The sequence below is a fragment of the Larimichthys crocea genome, chromosome XI (assembly GCF_000972845.2).
Source record: "Larimichthys crocea isolate SSNF chromosome XI, L_crocea_2.0, whole genome shotgun sequence".
Taxonomy (NCBI): domain Eukaryota; kingdom Metazoa; phylum Chordata; class Actinopteri; family Sciaenidae; genus Larimichthys; species Larimichthys crocea.
In genome coordinates, this window is record NC_040021.1 from 9,404,552 (window position 1) to 9,430,029 (window position 25,478).

At 40.0% G+C, this 25,478-nt stretch overlaps 23 non-coding genes across 23 annotated transcripts; all 23 read left to right on the forward strand.

The window, feature by feature from the left end:
• Positions 1 to 3,523: 3,523 nt before the first annotated feature.
• Positions 3,524 to 3,597, forward strand: trnan-guu (transfer RNA asparagine (anticodon GUU)). Its single transcript has one exon. It is a non-coding gene; the product is annotated as a tRNA-Asn (tRNA).
• A 334-nt stretch (positions 3,598 to 3,931) lies between these two features.
• trnan-guu (transfer RNA asparagine (anticodon GUU)) lies at positions 3,932 to 4,005 on the forward strand. Its single transcript has one exon. It is a non-coding gene; the product is annotated as a tRNA-Asn (tRNA).
• Positions 4,006 to 4,339: 334 nt separating this feature from the next.
• On the forward strand, positions 4,340 to 4,413 carry trnan-guu (transfer RNA asparagine (anticodon GUU)). Its single transcript has one exon. It is a non-coding gene; the product is annotated as a tRNA-Asn (tRNA).
• A 334-nt stretch (positions 4,414 to 4,747) lies between these two features.
• trnan-guu (transfer RNA asparagine (anticodon GUU)) lies at positions 4,748 to 4,821 on the forward strand. The gene has a single exon. It is a non-coding gene; the product is annotated as a tRNA-Asn (tRNA).
• A 334-nt stretch (positions 4,822 to 5,155) lies between these two features.
• On the forward strand, positions 5,156 to 5,229 carry trnan-guu (transfer RNA asparagine (anticodon GUU)). The gene has a single exon. It is a non-coding gene; the product is annotated as a tRNA-Asn (tRNA).
• A 334-nt stretch (positions 5,230 to 5,563) lies between these two features.
• On the forward strand, positions 5,564 to 5,637 carry trnan-guu (transfer RNA asparagine (anticodon GUU)). The gene has a single exon. It is a non-coding gene; the product is annotated as a tRNA-Asn (tRNA).
• A 334-nt stretch (positions 5,638 to 5,971) lies between these two features.
• On the forward strand, positions 5,972 to 6,045 carry trnan-guu (transfer RNA asparagine (anticodon GUU)). The gene has a single exon. It is a non-coding gene; the product is annotated as a tRNA-Asn (tRNA).
• Positions 6,046 to 6,379: 334 nt separating this feature from the next.
• trnan-guu (transfer RNA asparagine (anticodon GUU)) lies at positions 6,380 to 6,453 on the forward strand. Its single transcript has one exon. It is a non-coding gene; the product is annotated as a tRNA-Asn (tRNA).
• Positions 6,454 to 6,787: 334 nt separating this feature from the next.
• On the forward strand, positions 6,788 to 6,861 carry trnan-guu (transfer RNA asparagine (anticodon GUU)). The gene has a single exon. It is a non-coding gene; the product is annotated as a tRNA-Asn (tRNA).
• A 334-nt stretch (positions 6,862 to 7,195) lies between these two features.
• On the forward strand, positions 7,196 to 7,269 carry trnan-guu (transfer RNA asparagine (anticodon GUU)). Its single transcript has one exon. It is a non-coding gene; the product is annotated as a tRNA-Asn (tRNA).
• A 334-nt stretch (positions 7,270 to 7,603) lies between these two features.
• Positions 7,604 to 7,677, forward strand: trnan-guu (transfer RNA asparagine (anticodon GUU)). Its single transcript has one exon. It is a non-coding gene; the product is annotated as a tRNA-Asn (tRNA).
• Positions 7,678 to 8,011: 334 nt separating this feature from the next.
• trnan-guu (transfer RNA asparagine (anticodon GUU)) lies at positions 8,012 to 8,085 on the forward strand. Its single transcript has one exon. It is a non-coding gene; the product is annotated as a tRNA-Asn (tRNA).
• A 334-nt stretch (positions 8,086 to 8,419) lies between these two features.
• trnan-guu (transfer RNA asparagine (anticodon GUU)) lies at positions 8,420 to 8,493 on the forward strand. Its single transcript has one exon. It is a non-coding gene; the product is annotated as a tRNA-Asn (tRNA).
• A 334-nt stretch (positions 8,494 to 8,827) lies between these two features.
• Positions 8,828 to 8,901, forward strand: trnan-guu (transfer RNA asparagine (anticodon GUU)). Its single transcript has one exon. It is a non-coding gene; the product is annotated as a tRNA-Asn (tRNA).
• A 334-nt stretch (positions 8,902 to 9,235) lies between these two features.
• trnan-guu (transfer RNA asparagine (anticodon GUU)) lies at positions 9,236 to 9,309 on the forward strand. Its single transcript has one exon. It is a non-coding gene; the product is annotated as a tRNA-Asn (tRNA).
• A 334-nt stretch (positions 9,310 to 9,643) lies between these two features.
• trnan-guu (transfer RNA asparagine (anticodon GUU)) lies at positions 9,644 to 9,717 on the forward strand. The gene has a single exon. It is a non-coding gene; the product is annotated as a tRNA-Asn (tRNA).
• Positions 9,718 to 10,051: 334 nt separating this feature from the next.
• On the forward strand, positions 10,052 to 10,125 carry trnan-guu (transfer RNA asparagine (anticodon GUU)). Its single transcript has one exon. It is a non-coding gene; the product is annotated as a tRNA-Asn (tRNA).
• Positions 10,126 to 10,459: 334 nt separating this feature from the next.
• On the forward strand, positions 10,460 to 10,533 carry trnan-guu (transfer RNA asparagine (anticodon GUU)). Its single transcript has one exon. It is a non-coding gene; the product is annotated as a tRNA-Asn (tRNA).
• A 334-nt stretch (positions 10,534 to 10,867) lies between these two features.
• On the forward strand, positions 10,868 to 10,941 carry trnan-guu (transfer RNA asparagine (anticodon GUU)). The gene has a single exon. It is a non-coding gene; the product is annotated as a tRNA-Asn (tRNA).
• A 334-nt stretch (positions 10,942 to 11,275) lies between these two features.
• On the forward strand, positions 11,276 to 11,349 carry trnan-guu (transfer RNA asparagine (anticodon GUU)). Its single transcript has one exon. It is a non-coding gene; the product is annotated as a tRNA-Asn (tRNA).
• Positions 11,350 to 11,683: 334 nt separating this feature from the next.
• On the forward strand, positions 11,684 to 11,757 carry trnan-guu (transfer RNA asparagine (anticodon GUU)). The gene has a single exon. It is a non-coding gene; the product is annotated as a tRNA-Asn (tRNA).
• Positions 11,758 to 12,091: 334 nt separating this feature from the next.
• Positions 12,092 to 12,165, forward strand: trnan-guu (transfer RNA asparagine (anticodon GUU)). The gene has a single exon. It is a non-coding gene; the product is annotated as a tRNA-Asn (tRNA).
• Positions 12,166 to 12,499: 334 nt separating this feature from the next.
• Positions 12,500 to 12,573, forward strand: trnan-guu (transfer RNA asparagine (anticodon GUU)). The gene has a single exon. It is a non-coding gene; the product is annotated as a tRNA-Asn (tRNA).
• Positions 12,574 to 25,478: the final 12,905 nt, after the last annotated feature.

A 25,478-nucleotide genomic window follows, 5' to 3' on the forward strand; every position in this document is an offset into this window, starting at 1 on the left:
ATTAGACTGTCAAGCTCCAGTGAGGTTGAGTCTGCTTGCTAGACTGAGCAAAGTTTAGCATTCTGCAACTCATTTAGTGGATGTTTTAATAATTATATTATTTACATGATTTAAGTAAAACTCTCTGGTCCTTAAAATGAAGGGCAAAGGTCAGGCTCAGTTACAGAACAGAACAGCCCTGGAGCTGGTAGGCAGTGACAGATACTTGCTGACATGAAAGATTTGATGAAGTTGAATCAACAACATCCTGCAAACCATGTCGTCGATCTTAATCAGACCAGAAGACTATAGACTCACTGTCGTGACAGCCTCCTGCAGCTGCAGTGCTTATTGCACACCAACAAACAAAACTGTCGAATGGATAAAAAATTATGAGAAAACTTTTTAAAAAAATTAAAGTTTGTCTTGAGGGCACAGTATGCTGTAAACTAAATTGAAAGGTTGACTAAATAATATTAATTTAACTGAGCTTTAATTGCACCCCATAATCCTCAGCAGATGGAGCTGTCAAGTTGTCATGGATTGTTCATTATACTTATCACCATCCATGTTGGGTCAAAAGTTTAGACTGAAACTTCATTCTTGTACTTGGAAACATCAGTTTGGGGCTTTTTTAACCACATTTCATATTATTGCAGTACAACTTACAGTCACATTACAGTGACATTGCTGCTCAACTGCCAGCCAGTAAGTGATCGAAGATCCTGCAACACTTGGAATTTACAATTAATTTACATCGAAGCACACCTGTCAAGATGGATTAAATGTGTTTAAATATATAGGCAGTGTTTTTTTTCTTTTTCACTTAATAACCTAAAAAGTTATCTAAAGTAAAGCAGATTTCCTTTTTCTGTTGTATTATATTGAAGTTGTATTGTTAATTTTCTGTCATAAGTTTATAAATGTGGTGAACAGTGAAATTAGCTAGACTAGATTAGAGACCAAAAGTGTTTTTTGCACCAGGCTGTAAACATGTTTATTTCTGCTGTGAAGTTGGACATTTTAACATGGGGGCTTATGGAGTTTGAAATGTTCTGTAGACAGACTCAAGGGGCTGCTTCAGATGTTTTCGGCACTTCTGCATTGGCTTCACAGCAATTTAAAGCAGCAACAGCAACTTCATAATTCCCGGAAATTATGGTGATCTCCTGACTTTTCTTTTCTTCTTGGTTTATGACAAAATACTTGGAAAAAATTCCCATTCCCAGCAGACTGCGTTTTGTACTTAGTCCCAATGAGGAAATGACAACTGTCTAAAATGCTGGGGGAAAAAGAAGATGTTCAACATGGTAAATATTTTATCAACATCAGCAAACTGTCACACTGATGCAGCTGTGGCTGAGTACAGCTCCACAGAGTTTTGGGGTGGCTGCTTACAAACATGTTGTATTATTTTATGCATGTTTTACATTCAGTTTTATTATAAAATACAAAATAAGCCAAATTATTACATTTCACATATGTTGATGACATTGACGATATTATAATTGATCTATTATTGTTTTGTGGGAAACATTAATTTCATTAGATTGATTTACTGACAGCTGAATATCTTACACACAACAAAAAATAACACAGTGTTGTGTACAGCCCATGTTTGCTCAGTCAGCCAGAAGATTTGACAAGAAGAGATATCCACAATGAAGTGTCTGAAACTGCTCTGCTAATTTAATTTAGGTTAAGCCCATCCAGTTGGCAAGACAGGAGCTCCCCTCTCTTAACTTTCTGTTCTGAACTTCAAACAATGCAGAGTTTTCTTCAAGATATTCAGGACAAGACCATTACATATATATTACAAAATATTTTATACAGTGAATATGTTAAATCCCTTGATTCTCTGTTATCATTGGTACCTCCTTTTTAGTATAGGTGACCTCACTGGAAATCCATCCCTTACCCTGGTCTTGTCAGTACTCTGGTCTTCATTGCAGATTAAACTGCACCACAGTTTATTTTTTGTTCCTTGTCCTGTGTTTATGAGCCTCTTACAGGATAACAGACAATATCTAATCTGTTTAATTTCCTTGTCTCTTATCCATATTCTCCTCTGAGCTTCACCATCTGTGATCTGCTAATTCTCTTTGCTGTCGGTAAAAACAGACTAAGGCGATTCCTCCAGGGTTTGGCCATGTGGTCTCATCTGTCCACCAACCAACTAATTTTTTTCTGGATGGGATGGTACTGATGATGCTGAATGTTTATTTTTTTCCCTTTATCAGACTGTTTCTCATTCATGCAGCAGCAATGCTCGCTGGCATGAAGATCCGTTCGACAGCTGTCCCCTTTGATGCTTGGCAGGCTGGGACAGAGCTGGTGGTATGGGTATCTTGGCGGGTAGCTGCCCCTGGCCCAATGCAGGGACAGGGAACAGATGTTGAGGAGGAGGAGATGCAGGACACTGCCGGACCTGTGTAGGATATGAGATACAGTCTGGACCCCAGAGAGATGGAGTCAGGGATGAATACAAGGCAAGCAGCCCTAGAGGGGGAGAAGCAAAAAAAGATCAGGAGAATAGTCAGTTTCTATTTTCATTATTACTGTTATATCAGCAGTTGAATCTCTGTTATGCTTACACAGTGCTCCTCTATGTAAATGTTCCAGCTCACACGAAATTGAGTTAAGCTTGTATCCTAATGAACCCTTCAGCTTTAAGAGTTCCCTTGCACTACTTATCTGCTAAAGTTTATTGTCCTCAGTGCACTTCAGATCTCCAGAATATGCTGAGTGCACATGGTGAGTTAGCATTAGCACCATATTAGCTCTCTCTTTGACAATTAATTTTAAGTAGATAACTTCACTGAACCTTTTTCTGGCAGTGCATCAACCTAGGGTTTTCATTTTGGACACTTTGGGGAATATTCAGGACATTTTTTCCAATGTCAGCATTTTCTTTTGTGAGCTTTAAAAAAGAGATACACCATAGAGTGATATATCAAGTACATCTTATATCACTTTTATGTACTTCATTAACATTCAGCCTTATCACACTGACACAATGTATCCTCAACTTTTCAAATTGTGACCTTCTACTCTGCTCTCCGTTAACACTTTGTTTTTCTCAAATGAAATTTGTATGTCTAATAATCAAAATATCAATAGTTTTAATTGGATTAATTGACCCAAGCAATCTGTGAGCACATTTAGCAGTGAACTGAAAGCTTGATGGTTCGAGCCCATCCAAGGACGTTATCATCTTGAGGTAATTCTGTATGAACAAAAATCTGTTATTATTTACCAGCTTTCGATATACCTGTCTATGTCACTCAACCATCCAGAAATTGAACTGAATTAATTCAGACAAGTTACAAAGCTCTCGGCTTATCAACTTTACTTCCACCGTCTGCACATCATAGAGAGATGATTGCACCTGTGTCATATTGTACAATCACTCATTATCTGTCTTTGAAGTTCTATGATTAAAGTGTGCCATAACATGCAGTCCGACTTCTTAAAGTCACAACCAACTGTAGATGGGTGGAGCTTCGATATTGAGGCCACACCCCCTAAAAAAACAGCCACAAAAGTCTCTGTGGCGCAATCGGTTAGCGCGTTCGGCTGTTAACCGAAAGGTTGGTGGTTCAAGCCCACCCAGGGACGTTATCATCTTGAGGTAACTCTGTATGAACAAAAATCTGTTATTCACCAGCTTTCGATATACCTGTCTATGTCACTCAACCATCCAGAAATTGAACTGAATTAATTCAGACAAGTTACAAACCTCAGGACTCATCAACTTTACTTCCACCGTCTGCACATCCTGGAGAAATGATTGCACCTGTGTCATATTGTAAAATCACTCATTATCTGTCTTTGAAGTTCTATGATTAAAGTGTGCCATAACATGCAGTCCGACTTCTTAAAGTCACAACCAACTGTAGATGGGTGGAGCTTCGATATTGAGGCCACACCCCCTAAAAAAACAGCCACAAAAGTCTCTGTGGCGCAATCGGTTAGCGCGTTCGGCTGTTAACCGAAAGGTTGGTGGTTCAAGCCCACCCAGGGACGTTATCATCTTGAGGTAACTCTGTATGAACAAAAATCTGTTATTCACCAGCTTTCGATATACCTGTCTATGTCACTCAACCATCCAGAAATTGAACTGAATTAATTCAGACAAGTTACAAACCTCAGGACTCATCAACTTTACTTCCACCGTCTGCACATCCTGGAGAAATGATTGCACCTGTGTCATATTGTAAAATCACTCATTATCTGTCTTTGAAGTTCTATGATTAAAGTGTGCCATAACATGCAGTCCGACTTCTTAAAGTCACAACCAACTGTAGATGGGTGGAGCTTCGATATTGAGGCCACACCCCCTAAAAAAACAGCCACAAAAGTCTCTGTGGCGCAATCGGTTAGCGCGTTCGGCTGTTAACCGAAAGGTTGGTGGTTCAAGCCCACCCAGGGACGTTATCATCTTGAGGTAACTCTGTATGAACAAAAATCTGTTATTCACCAGCTTTCGATATACCTGTCTATGTCACTCAACCATCCAGAAATTGAACTGAATTAATTCAGACAAGTTACAAACCTCAGGACTCATCAACTTTACTTCCACCGTCTGCACATCCTGGAGAAATGATTGCACCTGTGTCATATTGTAAAATCACTCATTATCTGTCTTTGAAGTTCTATGATTAAAGTGTGCCATAACATGCAGTCCGACTTCTTAAAGTCACAACCAACTGTAGATGGGTGGAGCTTCGATATTGAGGCCACACCCCCTAAAAAAACAGCCACAAAAGTCTCTGTGGCGCAATCGGTTAGCGCGTTCGGCTGTTAACCGAAAGGTTGGTGGTTCAAGCCCACCCAGGGACGTTATCATCTTGAGGTAACTCTGTATGAACAAAAATCTGTTATTCACCAGCTTTCGATATACCTGTCTATGTCACTCAACCATCCAGAAATTGAACTGAATTAATTCAGACAAGTTACAAACCTCAGGACTCATCAACTTTACTTCCACCGTCTGCACATCCTGGAGAAATGATTGCACCTGTGTCATATTGTAAAATCACTCATTATCTGTCTTTGAAGTTCTATGATTAAAGTGTGCCATAACATGCAGTCCGACTTCTTAAAGTCACAACCAACTGTAGATGGGTGGAGCTTCGATATTGAGGCCACACCCCCTAAAAAAACAGCCACAAAAGTCTCTGTGGCGCAATCGGTTAGCGCGTTCGGCTGTTAACCGAAAGGTTGGTGGTTCAAGCCCACCCAGGGACGTTATCATCTTGAGGTAACTCTGTATGAACAAAAATCTGTTATTCACCAGCTTTCGATATACCTGTCTATGTCACTCAACCATCCAGAAATTGAACTGAATTAATTCAGACAAGTTACAAACCTCAGGACTCATCAACTTTACTTCCACCGTCTGCACATCCTGGAGAAATGATTGCACCTGTGTCATATTGTAAAATCACTCATTATCTGTCTTTGAAGTTCTATGATTAAAGTGTGCCATAACATGCAGTCCGACTTCTTAAAGTCACAACCAACTGTAGATGGGTGGAGCTTCGATATTGAGGCCACACCCCCTAAAAAAACAGCCACAAAAGTCTCTGTGGCGCAATCGGTTAGCGCGTTCGGCTGTTAACCGAAAGGTTGGTGGTTCAAGCCCACCCAGGGACGTTATCATCTTGAGGTAACTCTGTATGAACAAAAATCTGTTATTCACCAGCTTTCGATATACCTGTCTATGTCACTCAACCATCCAGAAATTGAACTGAATTAATTCAGACAAGTTACAAACCTCAGGACTCATCAACTTTACTTCCACCGTCTGCACATCCTGGAGAAATGATTGCACCTGTGTCATATTGTAAAATCACTCATTATCTGTCTTTGAAGTTCTATGATTAAAGTGTGCCATAACATGCAGTCCGACTTCTTAAAGTCACAACCAACTGTAGATGGGTGGAGCTTCGATATTGAGGCCACACCCCCTAAAAAAACAGCCACAAAAGTCTCTGTGGCGCAATCGGTTAGCGCGTTCGGCTGTTAACCGAAAGGTTGGTGGTTCAAGCCCACCCAGGGACGTTATCATCTTGAGGTAACTCTGTATGAACAAAAATCTGTTATTCACCAGCTTTCGATATACCTGTCTATGTCACTCAACCATCCAGAAATTGAACTGAATTAATTCAGACAAGTTACAAACCTCAGGACTCATCAACTTTACTTCCACCGTCTGCACATCCTGGAGAAATGATTGCACCTGTGTCATATTGTAAAATCACTCATTATCTGTCTTTGAAGTTCTATGATTAAAGTGTGCCATAACATGCAGTCCGACTTCTTAAAGTCACAACCAACTGTAGATGGGTGGAGCTTCGATATTGAGGCCACACCCCCTAAAAAAACAGCCACAAAAGTCTCTGTGGCGCAATCGGTTAGCGCGTTCGGCTGTTAACCGAAAGGTTGGTGGTTCAAGCCCACCCAGGGACGTTATCATCTTGAGGTAACTCTGTATGAACAAAAATCTGTTATTCACCAGCTTTCGATATACCTGTCTATGTCACTCAACCATCCAGAAATTGAACTGAATTAATTCAGACAAGTTACAAACCTCAGGACTCATCAACTTTACTTCCACCGTCTGCACATCCTGGAGAAATGATTGCACCTGTGTCATATTGTAAAATCACTCATTATCTGTCTTTGAAGTTCTATGATTAAAGTGTGCCATAACATGCAGTCCGACTTCTTAAAGTCACAACCAACTGTAGATGGGTGGAGCTTCGATATTGAGGCCACACCCCCTAAAAAAACAGCCACAAAAGTCTCTGTGGCGCAATCGGTTAGCGCGTTCGGCTGTTAACCGAAAGGTTGGTGGTTCAAGCCCACCCAGGGACGTTATCATCTTGAGGTAACTCTGTATGAACAAAAATCTGTTATTCACCAGCTTTCGATATACCTGTCTATGTCACTCAACCATCCAGAAATTGAACTGAATTAATTCAGACAAGTTACAAACCTCAGGACTCATCAACTTTACTTCCACCGTCTGCACATCCTGGAGAAATGATTGCACCTGTGTCATATTGTAAAATCACTCATTATCTGTCTTTGAAGTTCTATGATTAAAGTGTGCCATAACATGCAGTCCGACTTCTTAAAGTCACAACCAACTGTAGATGGGTGGAGCTTCGATATTGAGGCCACACCCCCTAAAAAAACAGCCACAAAAGTCTCTGTGGCGCAATCGGTTAGCGCGTTCGGCTGTTAACCGAAAGGTTGGTGGTTCAAGCCCACCCAGGGACGTTATCATCTTGAGGTAACTCTGTATGAACAAAAATCTGTTATTCACCAGCTTTCGATATACCTGTCTATGTCACTCAACCATCCAGAAATTGAACTGAATTAATTCAGACAAGTTACAAACCTCAGGACTCATCAACTTTACTTCCACCGTCTGCACATCCTGGAGAAATGATTGCACCTGTGTCATATTGTAAAATCACTCATTATCTGTCTTTGAAGTTCTATGATTAAAGTGTGCCATAACATGCAGTCCGACTTCTTAAAGTCACAACCAACTGTAGATGGGTGGAGCTTCGATATTGAGGCCACACCCCCTAAAAAAACAGCCACAAAAGTCTCTGTGGCGCAATCGGTTAGCGCGTTCGGCTGTTAACCGAAAGGTTGGTGGTTCAAGCCCACCCAGGGACGTTATCATCTTGAGGTAACTCTGTATGAACAAAAATCTGTTATTCACCAGCTTTCGATATACCTGTCTATGTCACTCAACCATCCAGAAATTGAACTGAATTAATTCAGACAAGTTACAAACCTCAGGACTCATCAACTTTACTTCCACCGTCTGCACATCCTGGAGAAATGATTGCACCTGTGTCATATTGTAAAATCACTCATTATCTGTCTTTGAAGTTCTATGATTAAAGTGTGCCATAACATGCAGTCCGACTTCTTAAAGTCACAACCAACTGTAGATGGGTGGAGCTTCGATATTGAGGCCACACCCCCTAAAAAAACAGCCACAAAAGTCTCTGTGGCGCAATCGGTTAGCGCGTTCGGCTGTTAACCGAAAGGTTGGTGGTTCAAGCCCACCCAGGGACGTTATCATCTTGAGGTAACTCTGTATGAACAAAAATCTGTTATTCACCAGCTTTCGATATACCTGTCTATGTCACTCAACCATCCAGAAATTGAACTGAATTAATTCAGACAAGTTACAAACCTCAGGACTCATCAACTTTACTTCCACCGTCTGCACATCCTGGAGAAATGATTGCACCTGTGTCATATTGTAAAATCACTCATTATCTGTCTTTGAAGTTCTATGATTAAAGTGTGCCATAACATGCAGTCCGACTTCTTAAAGTCACAACCAACTGTAGATGGGTGGAGCTTCGATATTGAGGCCACACCCCCTAAAAAAACAGCCACAAAAGTCTCTGTGGCGCAATCGGTTAGCGCGTTCGGCTGTTAACCGAAAGGTTGGTGGTTCAAGCCCACCCAGGGACGTTATCATCTTGAGGTAACTCTGTATGAACAAAAATCTGTTATTCACCAGCTTTCGATATACCTGTCTATGTCACTCAACCATCCAGAAATTGAACTGAATTAATTCAGACAAGTTACAAACCTCAGGACTCATCAACTTTACTTCCACCGTCTGCACATCCTGGAGAAATGATTGCACCTGTGTCATATTGTAAAATCACTCATTATCTGTCTTTGAAGTTCTATGATTAAAGTGTGCCATAACATGCAGTCCGACTTCTTAAAGTCACAACCAACTGTAGATGGGTGGAGCTTCGATATTGAGGCCACACCCCCTAAAAAAACAGCCACAAAAGTCTCTGTGGCGCAATCGGTTAGCGCGTTCGGCTGTTAACCGAAAGGTTGGTGGTTCAAGCCCACCCAGGGACGTTATCATCTTGAGGTAACTCTGTATGAACAAAAATCTGTTATTCACCAGCTTTCGATATACCTGTCTATGTCACTCAACCATCCAGAAATTGAACTGAATTAATTCAGACAAGTTACAAACCTCAGGACTCATCAACTTTACTTCCACCGTCTGCACATCCTGGAGAAATGATTGCACCTGTGTCATATTGTAAAATCACTCATTATCTGTCTTTGAAGTTCTATGATTAAAGTGTGCCATAACATGCAGTCCGACTTCTTAAAGTCACAACCAACTGTAGATGGGTGGAGCTTCGATATTGAGGCCACACCCCCTAAAAAAACAGCCACAAAAGTCTCTGTGGCGCAATCGGTTAGCGCGTTCGGCTGTTAACCGAAAGGTTGGTGGTTCAAGCCCACCCAGGGACGTTATCATCTTGAGGTAACTCTGTATGAACAAAAATCTGTTATTCACCAGCTTTCGATATACCTGTCTATGTCACTCAACCATCCAGAAATTGAACTGAATTAATTCAGACAAGTTACAAACCTCAGGACTCATCAACTTTACTTCCACCGTCTGCACATCCTGGAGAAATGATTGCACCTGTGTCATATTGTAAAATCACTCATTATCTGTCTTTGAAGTTCTATGATTAAAGTGTGCCATAACATGCAGTCCGACTTCTTAAAGTCACAACCAACTGTAGATGGGTGGAGCTTCGATATTGAGGCCACACCCCCTAAAAAAACAGCCACAAAAGTCTCTGTGGCGCAATCGGTTAGCGCGTTCGGCTGTTAACCGAAAGGTTGGTGGTTCAAGCCCACCCAGGGACGTTATCATCTTGAGGTAACTCTGTATGAACAAAAATCTGTTATTCACCAGCTTTCGATATACCTGTCTATGTCACTCAACCATCCAGAAATTGAACTGAATTAATTCAGACAAGTTACAAACCTCAGGACTCATCAACTTTACTTCCACCGTCTGCACATCCTGGAGAAATGATTGCACCTGTGTCATATTGTAAAATCACTCATTATCTGTCTTTGAAGTTCTATGATTAAAGTGTGCCATAACATGCAGTCCGACTTCTTAAAGTCACAACCAACTGTAGATGGGTGGAGCTTCGATATTGAGGCCACACCCCCTAAAAAAACAGCCACAAAAGTCTCTGTGGCGCAATCGGTTAGCGCGTTCGGCTGTTAACCGAAAGGTTGGTGGTTCAAGCCCACCCAGGGACGTTATCATCTTGAGGTAACTCTGTATGAACAAAAATCTGTTATTCACCAGCTTTCGATATACCTGTCTATGTCACTCAACCATCCAGAAATTGAACTGAATTAATTCAGACAAGTTACAAACCTCAGGACTCATCAACTTTACTTCCACCGTCTGCACATCCTGGAGAAATGATTGCACCTGTGTCATATTGTAAAATCACTCATTATCTGTCTTTGAAGTTCTATGATTAAAGTGTGCCATAACATGCAGTCCGACTTCTTAAAGTCACAACCAACTGTAGATGGGTGGAGCTTCGATATTGAGGCCACACCCCCTAAAAAAACAGCCACAAAAGTCTCTGTGGCGCAATCGGTTAGCGCGTTCGGCTGTTAACCGAAAGGTTGGTGGTTCAAGCCCACCCAGGGACGTTATCATCTTGAGGTAACTCTGTATGAACAAAAATCTGTTATTCACCAGCTTTCGATATACCTGTCTATGTCACTCAACCATCCAGAAATTGAACTGAATTAATTCAGACAAGTTACAAACCTCAGGACTCATCAACTTTACTTCCACCGTCTGCACATCCTGGAGAAATGATTGCACCTGTGTCATATTGTAAAATCACTCATTATCTGTCTTTGAAGTTCTATGATTAAAGTGTGCCATAACATGCAGTCCGACTTCTTAAAGTCACAACCAACTGTAGATGGGTGGAGCTTCGATATTGAGGCCACACCCCCTAAAAAAACAGCCACAAAAGTCTCTGTGGCGCAATCGGTTAGCGCGTTCGGCTGTTAACCGAAAGGTTGGTGGTTCAAGCCCACCCAGGGACGTTATCATCTTGAGGTAACTCTGTATGAACAAAAATCTGTTATTCACCAGCTTTCGATATACCTGTCTATGTCACTCAACCATCCAGAAATTGAACTGAATTAATTCAGACAAGTTACAAACCTCAGGACTCATCAACTTTACTTCCACCGTCTGCACATCCTGGAGAAATGATTGCACCTGTGTCATATTGTAAAATCACTCATTATCTGTCTTTGAAGTTCTATGATTAAAGTGTGCCATAACATGCAGTCCGACTTCTTAAAGTCACAACCAACTGTAGATGGGTGGAGCTTCGATATTGAGGCCACACCCCCTAAAAAAACAGCCACAAAAGTCTCTGTGGCGCAATCGGTTAGCGCGTTCGGCTGTTAACCGAAAGGTTGGTGGTTCAAGCCCACCCAGGGACGTTATCATCTTGAGGTAACTCTGTATGAACAAAAATCTGTTATTCACCAGCTTTCGATATACCTGTCTATGTCACTCAACCATCCAGAAATTGAACTGAATTAATTCAGACAAGTTACAAACCTCAGGACTCATCAACTTTACTTCCACCGTCTGCACATCCTGGAGAAATGATTGCACCTGTGTCATATTGTAAAATCACTCATTATCTGTCTTTGAAGTTCTATGATTAAAGTGTGCCATAACATGCAGTCCGACTTCTTAAAGTCACAACCAACTGTAGATGGGTGGAGCTTCGATATTGAGGCCACACCCCCTAAAAAAACAGCCACAAAAGTCTCTGTGGCGCAATCGGTTAGCGCGTTCGGCTGTTAACCGAAAGGTTGGTGGTTCAAGCCCACCCAGGGACGTTATCATCTTGAGGTAACTCTGTATGAACAAAAATCTGTTATTCACCAGCTTTCGATATACCTGTCTATGTCACTCAACCATCCAGAAATTGAACTGAATTAATTCAGACAAGTTACAAACCTCAGGACTCATCAACTTTACTTCCACCGTCTGCACATCCTGGAGAAATGATTGCACCTGTGTCATATTGTAAAATCACTCATTATCTGTCTTTGAAGTTCTATGATTAAAGTGTGCCATAACATGCAGTCCGACTTCTTAAAGTCACAACCAACTGTAGATGGGTGGAGCTTCGATATTGAGGCCACACCCCCTAAAAAAACAGCCACAAAAGTCTCTGTGGCGCAATCGGTTAGCGCGTTCGGCTGTTAACCGAAAGGTTGGTGGTTCAAGCCCACCCAGGGACGTTATCATCTTGAGGTAACTCTGTATGAACAAAAATCTGTTATTCACCAGCTTTCGATATACCTGTCTATGTCACTCAACCATCCAGAAATTGAACTGAATTAATTCAGACAAGTTACAAACCTCAGGACTCATCAACTTTACTTCCACCGTCTGCACATCCTGGAGAAATGATTGCACCTGTGTCATATTGTAAAATCACTCATTATCTGTCTTTGAAGTTCTATGATTAAAGTGTGCCATAACATGCAGTCCGACTTCTTAAAGTCACAACCAACTGTAGATGGGTGGAGCTTCGATATTGAGGCCACACCCCCTAAAAAAACAGCCACAAAAGTCTCTGTGGCGCAATCGGTTAGCGCGTTTGGCTGTTAACCGAAAGGTTGGTGGTTCAGGCCCACCCAGGGACGTTGTCATCTTGAGGTAACTCTGTATGAACAAAAATCTGTTATTCACCAGCTTTCTATATACCTGTCTATGTCACTCAACCATCCAGAAATTGAACTGAATTAATTCAGACAAGTTACAAACCTCTGGACTCATCAACTCAACTTTCACTGTATGCACATCGTAGAGAGACTATAGAGCTTGCACCTCTGTCATGTTGTCAAATCAGTCATTATCTGTCTTTGAGGCCCAATCGGTTAGCGCATTCGGCTGTTAACCGAAAGGTGGTTCAAGCCCACCCAGGGAATTTATCATCTTGAGGTACCTCTGTACGAACAAAAATCACCAGCTTAGTTACAAAGCTCTCGACTTATCAACTTCACTTCCACAGTCTGCACATCGTAGATACACAATCGAGTTTGCACCTGTGTCTTATTATCAAATCACTCATTATCTGTCTTTGCTGCAACCATACCTAGCTTGAGCGTCTATTCCTAATGTAAGGGGAGGGCTTTTGTACTACTAGAGCATCCAAAAATTGCTAGTGTACAATCTGTCTGAGTGCTAAAACAATACTGTATGTCAGTCCAAAAGTTTTTAACTACTGGACAGTGCCACATTTGTCAAACAGAGAGTAAACCGATTTAAATATTTTGTTGATTTTGGTTTTAGAGTAATGTAATTTATGTACAACTTTGAATTGAATTAATCTGTACCTAGAATTTATAGAGCAGCTCTGTATGCTGGCCAATCCCTCCTCCCACAGTTCCCCCGGCACTGGAACCCCCAATTCTGTGGCCAGGTCTCCCTAAGATGACCGGTTTCTACTGGCTTTCTATTTACCAGTGCTCCCTCTTCGTCATTCACTGTCTATGTTACTCAACCAACCAGCAAATTAATTGCAGTCTTTAGCATCAACTCATTTGCTAACATTTATCACCCTCTTCATATTAATAACTATATCAGATACATGAACACAGATACTGTATGCATGTGTATATGTTGCTGCTGCCCACCTATTTCACTTGCCTATCTCTCCAAAGCCAGGTCTTATAAGATATAGCTTACAAAGTCTATATGTCCCACTCTATATGCCTGGTAAGGGCCAAGGACTAATGAAGGAAGACAAACTGAAATCAGTGTGTCTGGAATTAGAGCAGTGGGAGGTTTGCAGGGAATCACTCAATATCTTCCCAGTTTCATTACAGCATGGACCATTAGCTGCAGGCAGGTCATTGACATTCATCCTGCTCACAATATTTAGAGGCCTGCTTCCACAACACCAGTATGAACCAATCATGCTAGTTGTAAACACAGGCTCTAATTAAATTTGATGGGTATTATGTATTTGGTGTAGACAGATTGCTGAAAGATGAAAAAATTAAGTAGACCTTTGTGTACACTGTAGGAAAAAGACAAAAACCACAATACCCCTGTTCATTTTGTACAGAAAAATTACACTTGAAAGTTGTGGCAACTTTCAGGTGTTTGTCCTCACAACCTTTACTTTCATAACAAACCATCTGCCAGAAGCAAATCAAATCCTCATCACACCTCTGTGACTGACAGGTAGTTGAGGCACCCTAACACTTTGCCACAATCCTGCAGATTGTGAATAAGAAGCACGCTGAATTATTAAAAGATTGCTCTTGGCCATGGTGCTCAGAGCCCAGTTGCCACAACATCAGCATGTTGATGAGAGTAATAGTTGTCCTGAATGAAGTGTGCACCAAGTTATGGTAGAATAGGTGGAGTTTGAGATGAGTCAGAAAGAAAATGGTGTACCTGGAGTTTCGTGGTCCATATTTTGAAATTGGAAAGGAGAGCGTGCTTGAAAAAACATTAAAAGTTTTTTTTTCTGATACTGCAGATGCTACGATTTTAAATCATTTTTGCATAATTATAGTTGATTGACATACAGATAGTGTTCTCATGTTGAAATGAGGCTGAATCTTTGGCATACTTAATTTGCTTGCAGGTGTTTTACTCATTGTCACTTTCATAGAATACCCCAAACAGAAGTGGCTAAAAACCCTGGCTGTGACCAATGTTTTTCATGTTTGTGCAAACCCAACAATGATTACATCTGGTTTGATTACACGCTCCACATTAGCCCTGAGGATGTATAGATGAATTGACATTATGTCTTTCATAATAGTTATAATTTCATAATAATTCTGTCAGAAAATAAAGCTGTAAATTTTTTTCATGAGCCAACTACACATATTGCACACAGTACAGCTTTATCACAAGTGCTTTACAGGAAATTAGGGAAAAAATGATACGAAGCCCAGACAATAGAAAGGGAAAAGAGATAGCCCTTAGGCTGGGGAGATCATTTGCATTTTCAGAACGTCCTTTCGTCATTATGTTTGATTGCTGTGACTGGAGATGATTTGGCCGTTGAGGCTCACCTGTGGTCTCAGCGCAGCACCAGCTGAGCCTTTTTTTTTAACTTTCTTTCTTTTCCATTTTTTACAGAAGACGTCCTGACAAATCATGGTAGGATAAACACAGGTGTAAATAATCAAATGAATGATGGCTGAATTCCAGTTAGCTGCTTTAGTTTCAGGGTCCTGGTGTGTGTGCTGGCTCACTGTCACACTGTCATGGCTCACTGGAGCAGTTTAACAAAACAGATCCATTGTTAATGTTATTAGTAACACCTGTGCTTTTCTTAAGTCAGAATGTCAGCTGTGAAAAAAGGCCAAAGGAGACTGACCATAGATAGAGCATGCAGATGACAGTGTGTTCACAGATGGGTTCAGCTGATGCATACTCCGAACTTTTCAAAATGTGACAAATAAACAGTATTAATGGCAGCTGTGGCTCGGCTTATTCTGATGATGATGATGATGATGATGATGATGATGATGATGATGATGAAATCCACAACACAACAACAGCTCATCTACAGTAGATGTTTAATATTTAATTATCATAACCAAAGAATTTCCAAAACATTTTCTTTCCTCAGAGTGCACAATGTGAAGCTTTTGTCAGGAAAAAAAAGTCTGTTTATATCGGATTGCATGTTACACATCTATGTCGCTACTAATTAATTTGTACCAAGTCAAGAAGTGCAGTCTTTCCTGCTGATTAACATCAAGTTTATCATTTAATTCCTGTCTAATTAACCGTCCCTTTCCCAAAAATGGGACTTTTCAGCAGTTGCAAGAGCAAGAGTGGTGAACAGATAGCAGGCGCTGGAGGAGCTCTTTGTCACACAGAAAATGCACTGGAGGGAGCAGAACTGTTTTTTATTCTTACAGATATTAGCCTACATTGTAGTTCTAAATGTAATACACATAATTAGGATGTTACCAATGAATTATTCATACTCATTCAATGATTACATCGGCAATTGGCAATCATCTTCGGTCTTTGATAGTCAATGTGATCATGAATCTGCAAAAGCTTGATAGAGATGACAGTGCAAATGCTCTGAGTATTATTTTCATTATTGATTCATTTTCCAGTCCAAGGTGACGTCCTCAAATGTCTTCTTTTGTTCACAACCCAAAGATATTCAGTTTATTATCATAGAAGTCTAAATAAACTAGAAAATATTCACATATTTGAGATGCTGAAATCAGAAAGTTTTCTAATTGAGCATCAAAAAGTAGTAATTTAATATTTGGCATACACATTTACTGTATGTCTGAAGGTCAATGGGTGACACCAACACAGTGACAGTGTTCTTAGAGTACTGTATCTGGCTCCACAAAGAAGAGGTTGACTGTGATACAGCTTTTCCCCAAGTTCTTTTTCAAATATGCATATTTTTTCTGACAAATGTTCTGCTCATGATCAAAGCACAACTCACAAAGGCCCTTTAAACAACCTGTCAAATACGACAGGAAGGGTGATGGGAGGATGGGGAGTTGTCATGTGTCAAAAGAGCAGGTAACTGTGATACCAGAAACAAGTGAGAAGATGTGAGTGAATAATGTAGGCAAGAGTTTTGTACAAGAGTGGTGTGATATGCTCATTTGACTTGTCACTTGTTACTGAAGACTATGTATGGTTGTGTGCGTGTTTCTAAAATACCAAAATACCTCAAAGCTGCAGTAGCCCCCCCTCCACTGTTTTAATGTTGTCTACAAGACTAAACTGAAAAGTTTATTGTGGTCCCTCTGAAAATAAGATGTTGAGATACAACTTTTCACCTGACAGCTACAATGAAAAAATGATATAAACTAAATTTAGGGAAAAAAACTGTGGAAAACCAAAGAAAACTGGAAGGAAAGTAGCAATGATTCTACAGAATAAGCAGAAATAATAAAGTAGCCAAAGTCATAGAGAAAGGAAAGGTAAGTAGAGAATCAAGATGATAGCTGGTGGCAGCCACTCCAGATTCAGCCCATCTTAATCAGTCCTATTGTGAATAACTGCATACTGAATCATTTGTGTTTCACATTCCTCACTCATACTCTTGGCTTTGTAATACAGTTGAGACAAAGACAGTCTTCTGCTCGAGTTTTTGATAATAACTGTAGAAGTAATGCTTTCAATTATCTGCCAGTAGAGCCTACCCATCTTTGGCCTTTGTTTTCTTTCTCTATAATTGGCATTTCCAGTGACTGTTGATCATAAGTGAACCTGACTACTTATGCAGCCTGAGGTGTTAAACTTATTGCTGCTCTGTATTTCTTTGTGTTCTTTATCTCTTTTTTCTTTTCCTCTTCTACAACCTACTTTCTGCATGTTTTCCAAGCTTTCTGTACTCAAAGATGTTTGACACATTCATGTTCATATGCACATACGGCTATGTCTCCTCCTGCAGCGAAACACTGTTCTACAACTGGGCTAAAAAGATTAATCTTTTTTATCAAATCTAATTTAGCAACTTATTAACCTATGGCACCACACTAATGTAATATTTAACAAAGTAGTGACATATGTCAATACCGTAATATAGTATTTGCTTTTTTACATTCCACTGAAAATAGCTTTTGGGAGCTCACACTGGCTTGCTTGTCATACCGAGCCTGATCTAGATATTTGTCAGTTTCTAGTATATTATATATCTCCTTTATTCTCTGTTTCCCAGGATCATTTTTTGATGAGGTTGCTGACCTCCATCACATCGTTTCAATTCGCTCCACTCCCTTGTAGTAAATCAGCAGAATTTATCTGTCAAATATTCTTTTGTCAAGCAGATGTGACATTGTACTCAGAAACACAGAAAAACTATATGTAATTTGATACAGTATGGGATGTGGAAGTGCTGATGGCTGACCAGGACCAGCGTACATTCTCTACATAAGATGAAACTCTCATGGCTGGAATTTCAGTCTCCCTCTCTCACACAAGCCTGTATTTCATTATTCATGGATGACGAGAGTTGCCGGGGAAAGTGTTGCCCCACTTTTCCCTTTCCCACCTCTCAAAATATGTTAAAGTTAGAAACCAATCCGGCTTACGTCCCTCTCTGTGTTTCCTTGTAGCTCTTTCCCATTGCTGTGGTCTTAGTGAGAATTAGGGGGGAATCGAGTGTTCTATGTGTCTTACAGATTGCAGTTAGAAAGCACGTTATCCTTTCACGGGGGAGGCCTGGGATGACATGACACAACACCTTGTTTTTGTTCTCAAATCCGCAGGTGAACAATAGCAGCATTGTGCACTGGCAGCTGAACCTAAGCTGCCAGCCTTGTCTTCCCTTCATACCCTGTCTGCTGACAAGGGACAAGCCAAAGTGCAAAAGTGGAACAGAGAGCTAAATATAACAACAACAACAACAACAACAAAAACCTGTTTAATGCCCCATGATCATCAATGTTCCTCTGCAGCATGTCTGGCTGGGTATGTTTGTATTTTTACTTACGAGAATGGCTTATATGTTGTGTGCCTTGATGTGACGCAGAGCTTTGTTTAGCTGTGTGCAGTTGTGTGCCTGATATTTCTTAGGTATATTGCAAGTCTATAGCTTTGGGGTTTGAGTTCTTCTCTGGGAGATAAGTATTTCGTCTTTCTATTAACTATTGAAAACAACATCTGCTTTGGAGAATTCCTTTTTCAAGCTCTGCATCTTTGAAGAACCATTCAATAAGGGCAACTGAACAGTCATAATGCACAACTTTTGGCATTGGGAATTGGGGAAAAAATGATATACTGACGCCCTTTCAGGAGATTTTCCAGACAAAAGTTTGAACTGACAAATTCCTGAACCCCATTTTTAACTCCAACTAAACTTTTTTTTGTCCCTAGTAGCAAACTAATACAAAACGTGTGGATGGATTCAATTTGCACATTAGCTGATAGTCTTCAAGGGAGAGCTCAGATATGGATTTCTAGGGAGGGCTCTCGGAACATGATTTCAGCTTTGTAATTAAAATTTCATCAAGTAATGAAGCGAACCAGAGGCTAAATGGGCATAAAGGTTAATCATCTGTTCAATAGCTAGAAGGTCAGACTTTGTGTATTTTGGATTATGTGAGATATAAAGTGTGTGCAGGATGTTAATATCAGCTGTGCGCTGACATGAAACTAATGGACATGTTAAGTATGAGCTCTGACAAGTGTTGTCGATTAAAGGTTAATTGTTAATTATGACAATGCACTGAAGAAACACCAATAGCACAGCAGGAAAGAAACTAAAATTGTTAATGACCTTGAGACAGCGGGAGAGCGAGCTTGTGTAAGTGACTGAAAAGGAGAGAAAAAAAGAGAAAGTGCCTGCATAGTGAAATCTATGTGCATGTGTTCCTACATGTACAGTATTCAACAGTATTCTTTGTCTGCATGCTGATTACCATGCAGCCTTTGTGCCTGTGTACTGTAGGGTAAATGATTGCAGGCGAAATAGCTGGTCCTGAGAATCTTATTGGGAAACATTGTAGCAATCACCTAATGGTCCATATCCATCCCTTCCATTAATGAATCTCTCTCCTTTTCTCTTCCCTTTTCACTTTTTCTCCCTTGGAGACTCACATGTCTTCAGTTGAAAATGTTTTAATCCCTCTCCCACATTTCTCTGACTCTTTTGCAGATTCTTTCACTTCCTCCGACCTTTTCTGTCATTGCACCACTCTGATTTTCTCTTGTTCTCACTCGCTCCGCATTTCCTTGTTCCTTCTATTTTGCTCTTCCATACATAACTAAAATACCGAAGGAAGATCTCAGTTTACTTGTTTAAGGCCATACATGTTTCCTTATATGTTTCAGGTAGAAAATTAGAAACATCTAATACATTTATTCTGTTTCTATGATAGTGTAGCTAATAAATGTGTTTGCAGTGCTCACAGCTGTCATTTCCTGAAACGAATTTCCGTCCGTTCTTGTACTATAAATATAAAACCAAACCAATCAACCAGTGCTCTAGCCACAAGCTGCAAAAGGCCTTGAATGAGCATCACCTAATCACACAGAAAACAAGCTCCTAAGACTGAGCTTATAAATGTAGCTTTTTGCCTGGAGATTACACAGTCTAAAATGGACAGAATGGAGAGAAGAAATGAGAGAATGAATCATTATATTTGCAGTTATCTATTGTCAGTGTTATTTGTGTTGTTGCCCTTGCTGTCAGAGAAACTGTTCTGTGCTTCCGTAGTCTTCCTTTATGTTATCTATCTTCATCTTTCTAGTGCCAAAGGGTGAGTGAAAGCAGTGTGGTGATGCTTCATCACGTGGAAAGGCCTCCATATATGGATTACTTCTCTTCCCATCTAAGAGTACTGGTCTTGATTGACAAGTTCACTGATTAGTTGGTTTGGCGTGTAGAAAAGCTGACTTGCCCACAGGGCTTTAGTGTTGAGTAAATGAGTGGAATATTTTGCTTCACCGGATGCCAGACAGAAAGCTGGACCTTATGCATTAGCTGGAAACTTTAACTGGCACATTCAAAGCCGAATGAATGAAGACAACACATTGGGTTTAATGCTTGAATCTGTCAGCTTTTTCTGTTGGGTAACCTCTTCATTTCTCCCGCAATAATCCGCAGATTTACCTTTGCATCCTGAAAGCTCTTTCCCTTGATTTCGAAACAAAACCTGGGTAAATGCACTGGAACAGCTCTCGAAGGTAGATGCCAGTTGCCATAACATGCTCACAATGTGGGGTCATTATTGATTTATGCTAATCCCCCCGCTATGTACAGGATTATCTCAGTCTGAGACTGTACACACCACTGTTTACCAAAGAACAAAACATCGCAGAAAGCCCAGCTTAATTCTCTCAGACCAGCAGCTAACACTGATCTGTGCTAATCTGGACAGTGACAGGGTCTGTCCGAGTAGGTTGTCATGACACCTGATGTACTGGGATGAAAAGGATCTTGTTTAATGGCTGGCTGTGTAATGATATTGATGTTCTGGGTTTTTAAGTATTCTGACCAGCATTCTACTGCAAGGTTTACATTTTTGCAGAGCAATAATGAGTATGAAAAGCCTCTGAAGAATTAACTTTACGGACACACACTTTTACACAATTTCTTGTGCATGAATGTTCATGGGCAGAAAAAAACCAAATGCACCCAGGTGCACATTTGAAATTCTTACTTATATAGTACCTCTTCCTTCGTTCCAGTTACAACTCAGTGACAAATTGTCTTTTCTCCAATACACTCCCGAGTGAAATACACTTCAGGTGCTGTCTTTGCCTGCGTGTTTGCCTGGTGCATTGGTGTACACTGCAGTGTAAAAAACCTACACATCCCTGTGTTGGTGTGTGTGCTGTTTTGGGTTTTTTTCAGCCAAGTTGTGGAGTAGCATGGAAATAACATGGGAGTAAGTGTGCGGATTGTGCTGGGAGGCTGGGAACCGACTGTTTTATTTTGCTGTTTTTGTTGACAGCGGTTTCATGGTAATGTGATGGACCTCCATGCTGTCCATTTCAGTGGGGGAAAGATAAATAGATGTTACACACAGCCTGCACACGCTTCATTTCTCTCCAGCAGGAGAATGTCTGTAAACTAATTAGTTGTTGTTGAGTTTCACTTTCTCTGCGAGTGTGGGTGTGGGTATACCACATAAATGGGTAGATGCATGCTAGGTTATAAGCTTATGTGGGCGTATGTGTGTCTGGTTGTGTGCTGAGGGCCATGGAAAATAATTTGTGATATTTTTCCTCTTGTTTCATTCTCTTACCATGTAAATTAGTGCTCATGTTTGTGTGGGAGCAATATGCTGCACACTGAGGTCTATTCTTCATAATAAAATCACATTGTGGCTGTTTTATCGTGTGGAATTGGGCCTCTGCTGAATTAACACAAGCATCCTCTGCCTGCACAACAACATAATTAATATTTAAAAATCTTATATTTGAATAAGAGAAGCGGTCAAAAGTCTTAAATTTTGGTATTAAGGTTGGAATGTGAGACATGGAGGCCATATGGGGTATAATTATGTGTCCCCTTATTGCATGTACTGTGTAATAACCAGATACTGATAGGATCATAAAAGCTGATGCATGATAAAAGTTGATTTTATGATGCTAATAGCATCATAAAAGTGGATGATGTTAGGAATTAATATTGTGAAATTGAAAAAAGTGTGTTTACAAGTGTTTATTACTGTGAGTTGATAGCTTGAAATGGTTTTTGGTGACGTTTTGTACAGTTGTTGTTGTTTTTTCTGGTTTGTCTTTTTTGTTTTTTAAACATGTTTTGTTGGCTGTCTTGAGAAATTGCAATTTATCACTACAGCACAGTTCAAAAAGAAAACAATGAAGAAAAAGAACATTTGTAAACATATTAACAAACGGGAAGTTGCACAAAGTTTATTCTATTGTGCTGTGCTATAAATGATAAATTAATGTGACTTACCTCATTTGGAGTGACATTTATGGACTTGGGCGTTAAAGTTGAGCTCTAATATACTTAATAAATAAGTTATCAGAGGAGCCATGTATTGTGAATCTCAAATTTCTCAAGTATGATACGTTGCATTCATAATGTTAGGGATTATTATTTGTGGTTGGCCTGCAATATATACCCTGTATGCAGCTGACCAGCTATTGACTCACAAACCTGACAAAAAGATTGTCAGGCATTGGCCTAACTGTCACCCCAAGCATCTGACCATACTATTACAAGTATTATTACTGATGTGATTGTGAGTAACAATTTATTAGGTGCAATTCCTCTTCCCTGCCTTGGATTTTCATTACAGGATGATGTGAGGTTCGGGGGTCTTCACACTGAGGCAGGCCTTTGGGTCTTCCACACACCAACATTACAAAATCCATTTTTTATCTTCATATTTACACACACACAGAATCAAGGCAGAGACATATTGAATGCCCTTTTCTTTGCTCTCCCAAGATTACCTGTCAGACTTGTCATGGTTGGCTGATGTGAACATTGTTTCAATTCTTTTTTGAATATTGGGTGGTGTGGTGGTGTGTGTGTGTGTGTGTGTGTGTGTGTGTGTGTGTGTGTGTGTGTGTGTGTGTATGTATGCAGTCACTCCAGTAATCAAGGCTAGGTGACATTCTTTATCTACATCTTCAGACAACTACCATAGAGTTCCCTTGGTTACAGACCAACCTACCACAGTAAGATCAAGCCTTGTAACTCTGGAACAGAGATCTCTTGAGAATGTGTGGGCTTTTATAAATGATGGTATTCTGCTGCTGTTTATCCCTGAAAGCAGGCTCAATCTATCTCATGCTTGAATGCACAAGGAATAAGCACTCTGAGGCAAATGTATTTTGTGACTTTTGGCTATACAAATAAAATTTGATTTGATTTGATTTGAATACAAGAGCTCACTTAAACAGAGGAGGGTTAAATATTCTGCATGAAGAAAAAATGTGACCATGTTTTAGTAGCACAGCAGTTTCAGTTTCCTGAGGCCTTTTATCACTCAAGTCAAACATACTCGTCAAGAGGGAGCTAGACAGAAACACTTGACATTGACCAATCTGTTTTGTATTTCCTACTAGAATGTGATCATAAAACAAATGATAAGAAGCAATCATAACTGAACATTTATCTGGAGAGAAATTGCCACTTTTCTGTCTCACCCCATTTTTATAGGAAAACAAGAGATCAAGATGTTTAGCTGATAGTGTTTCCAAACTATTGTCTGGATTTCCACAGTATACCACACAATCCATTTGAGAGCCTCATGTGGATGGCAGTGGCAGCTCTGGAGATTGGAGAGAGACCCCAAAGCACTGGCTTGCCTTAACAATCCAATTTACTTCCATGACAGAAGGCCAAAATATATCATTGCCACTTATTGCCTTTTCTGTATGTATCCTTTTTGGATTCCCCCAGATCTTTCCCTTAATGAACAATTTATCTGTAAGGTAGCAGTTTCAGAGACTACAACTTCATATAAAAGAAAAAATCAATCCAAATTACATTCTTCTTTGCAGGCATCATTGCTATGTTCCTTTATTTAATTATTAGGTATTTTACTCTTTGATGGCATACAGCATCAAGTGCCTTGAGGCAAGAAGAAGTGTGTGATGGCTTTAATCACGATATAATTTAAAATCTTGTTCTTGTCTGAAAACTTAACAAACACCATAATAACTCAAGGCCTTAATATATCTGTGGCAGGTGGATAGCATATCAGTGTTTTAAATTACATCCAAAAAATATTTATTGAGTAGTACACTTCTATTCATTTATTGCAGACAAAATGAAACAGTGGTAGTCATTATGTCAACAGGAGAGTGCATATGTGTGTGTGTACTTAAAAAACAAGTCACCTAACAAATGAAAGCAGCAGCACTTAGCCACATACAGTTTTTGTGCCATTGCCTCTAGAGAAATATGTCTCTGAACAACTGATTTAATCTGGATGAATAAGATATTTAATTCTCTTCTGTGGCAGTAGGCAGAACACTTGATTCTGACTACTTTCTTTAGATATTTGAGGCTGACTGACAGTAGCTCAGCAACTCTAACAAGCATGTACTTTACTTTGGCTCAGAATACTTACTGACATTTATCACAAGCACCAAGAGCGACTTTATCTTATGAGAGAGGCCATCCTAGCTACAGCTACCACAGGGGCAGGCTCAGCATGTAGTAGTCCCTTTGCTGTCTGTGATAAGGGGCTGTAGAGGTGCCCTTAGTTGACTGCCAAATCTCTGCTGCTTCAGTTCCTGTGCAGACTTGCAAGCAGGTCCTGTCCATCCGAGTTACAGTGAGTGGTTACGGTTAGTCCAGTCTCCCAGGGTTTGTCATGGCTATGTCCTAAATATTGGACATAATCTGTTAGGAACAATAGAGTATTCTTCTCTTTTCTCTCAGTACAATGCCTCATTACTTTGACTTCTGCTCTAATCCCATTTAATTTCATTTTCAGATGCTTTTTCTGTGCTGCTTGACACCCTTAATGTAAAAATGTTGTAATGTTTATCACAATGTGTGTCTGAGGGTACGATGCTGTAAAAGCTTCCTCTTTAACAAGATGTTGATGTTGCTGCCAGCCTACACCCTCAAACATTGCCTCTATACATTCCTGCAAACCATTTTGTTAATGCTGGTTTATATGGCTCTCTCACAGAGTACAGTGTGTATAGGTCATACTGCACAAAGGCTTTACTATTAATGGGATGAAAGCACTACTTTTTATTGCAGGTCAATAATGCACTGTGCAATTTGCTCTGTGCACGTTCAGTTCTTCTTCAGACATTTTCATCCTCTAAACAAGAAAAGCGTATTTCCTTTGTTTTATGTGATTATTCAGCGTGAAGGCTGTTTTGTAACAAAAATAGCAGCAGTTGTTGTTTTCTTGTCATTTATGCTGAAATACCACTGCCTGTTTTAAAAAGTCATGCTGAAACAGGATGTAGGTAATTGTGAATAAAAATCCACCGAGTACACTCAGACAAATTGCTTGAAGCGTTGTTACCTACTTAAAAGTTTGATGTGTTTAAAAAACAACAACACAAAAACTCAGATCAGATATCTAAGCAAGCTGAACAAGATGTAGTGACTTTATATATATATATATATATATATATATAT